Source organism: Octodon degus, unplaced genomic scaffold, assembly GCF_000260255.1.
Source record: "Octodon degus isolate 3935 unplaced genomic scaffold, OctDeg1.0 scaffold00120, whole genome shotgun sequence".
NCBI lineage: Eukaryota > Metazoa > Chordata > Mammalia > Rodentia > Octodontidae > Octodon > Octodon degus.
The window spans coordinates 2,849,313-2,851,712 of NW_004524696.1; positions in this window are offsets into that span (position 1 = coordinate 2,849,313).

A 2,400-nucleotide genomic window follows, 5' to 3' on the forward strand; every position below is an offset into this window, starting at 1 on the left:
TTCATTCAAGGGTCAAAGTATGTTCAAAGATCATTTAATATCAGCAGAAAGTTCCCAGGAATTGCAAAGAATGTTTACTGGGCTCAGAATTCCAGGCTGAAAAACACCCTGCCTATCATTTCTTAGCCACATGACCTTGAGCAAGTGACACAAATTTTTGTACCTCAGTTTTCTTATCTTAAAATTGAGAATAATATCTTCTCCTTAAGATTTATGAGGATTCAACAAACAAAAGCATTTAGAACAAGGTAGTGTGTGCTATAAAGTGCTAGTTATTATTGCTATCATCATTACTGCTGTCACTGCTATCTTATCATCAGCTGTTTTTTATATTGCATTTGAATCTAAATGATTGTAGCAAAATAACAGCTATTAGGATTTAAGCATAGACATTTAATTTAAAAATGATTTGTTTAGAATTTATGAAGGTCCTTGATCATAAAAGAAATACTTTTATATTAACTACACGAGGGAAGCACAGGTACCCTCTGCAGGTACTCTGTCCTTCCCATTTTCCCTTGGTCTTTACCCATGAACCTCTATGGCATTATCCAACATTGGTTTTATCTAGCACAATGGCACAAAGTCCTCTTTATTTGCACACACTGAATATTACACTCAAGATACAACTGTGTACCCAAAGCACCTCCTTGATATTCTAAGCCTGATTTTTCATCCTTAAAACTCAGCAAGAAGAAGCCAACATGAAAAAATAAGAAATCTCTTTTTTTTTTTTTTTTTTTTTTTAAGAAAGTAAAAAGGTAAGGTAATTCTTGATTAACTCTGCTGACAACAGAAAATGCTCTTCCACCTCAACTTGCTGGTTTAACTGCGGCTTCGCAGTGTGCCTGGCTGTAGTTGTGGTAATTAATAGCGTACCATCTGAAGATTTCAGACATCTCTAGACAACAGTGGCTGATGATTACTTTTGTGTCTATCTGTCTTTCTCTCTCTTGCTCTGTTCTTTAAAAGTTGCCTTCTGCAAATGTTCTCCAGCTGTTGAGAAATTGTTTTTCATCTGGAGCTGGCAATTGTTTTTAAGAGATTGATTCAAATGCAGAAGGAGTCCCAGGGACTAGTATTTGCATTTGCAACAATAATTATTAGATGCTAAAACTGTGGCTACATGAGGCAAGAATTTCTAATTATTCTCTCTTATTTGGGCCCCAGTCGTTTGCCAGCTCTCCTGCATCCGCACAGTCTGCTGAGTACATCAGTGGGGCCCACGTGGGCTTGCTAGTTTGGCTGCTGCAGCCTCTGTGCTGCTGTCTCTGGGGGGGCCCTGAGTCAACCCCAAATTTGTTTTGGTTCATTCAAAATCCTGAGGACAGCATCACCTCAAAACACTGCTGAATGGTGACATAACCTCTATGTCTCTTCGCCTTCTGCCTAACAGTCAGGGGAACTGGCTTAGGGGAGGCACTGCCCGTTGCTGCTCCCCCAGGCTGGCAAAGAGCAGCCTTTGGCTGGAATGGCTCCTGTGGTTGCCAAAGACTAGATTTCAATGGTGGCGTCTGAGGCCTTTTGGTGATGTCATGGCATATGCAAGAGGCCCGTGTGGATCGCCAGTGGGAACAGCTCTCATTTAGAAGGGACAACATCCGAATCTGGGTGTTTCCAGGGATTTGGTATCATCATAGCTATCAATAAGCAGTATATGGAAATAAAATGAAAATAAATGCAGTATTATAGTTATATGATTTTTATTCATGGAAACAAAAATGAAACAAATTACAAATGAACAGAAACAGCTTTCTTTACTTTTCAATACTGGGGATTGCACCTAAGGCGTCATGTGCCAGGCAAGTGTTCTGCTACTGGCCTACATCTCTCTTCTTATTCTTTTGTTATGATTTTTATTATATCATCATCATCATCACCATCATCATCATCATCATCATCATCATCATCATCATCATCATCCTCATCCTCATCATGGTACTGGAGATTAAAGCCAGGAAGTGCTGGGCTACATCTTCAGCATTTAATTATTTTGAGACAGGGTCTCCTTGAGTTGCCAAGGCTGGACTAGAATTTATTGTGATCCTCTTGCCTCAGCTTCCCAAGTTTTAAAGTTACTAGCCTTCAGGAGCTTCCTAAATAATGATGAAGAATGACATGAATGGATTCCTCTTCTCTTTTGAAAATATATCTTCCTCAAGGTGCACTCTTTCAAGTTTCAGTTGAGCAGAAAGGTGATTCTTGAACATACTCTAAGGCAGAGATTTTCCTGAAAATAATAATTGTATTATTTTGCAGTCACTGTAATTTTGGATGGAGAAGAAACAGAGTCTCATGTCATTTTGACTCTAGATTGTCATTGGTAAACATTTCCAGTGGTGGGGGGGGGTGGAGAGACAGAGAGAGAGACATAGAGAGAAAGACAGACAGACAGAGAGA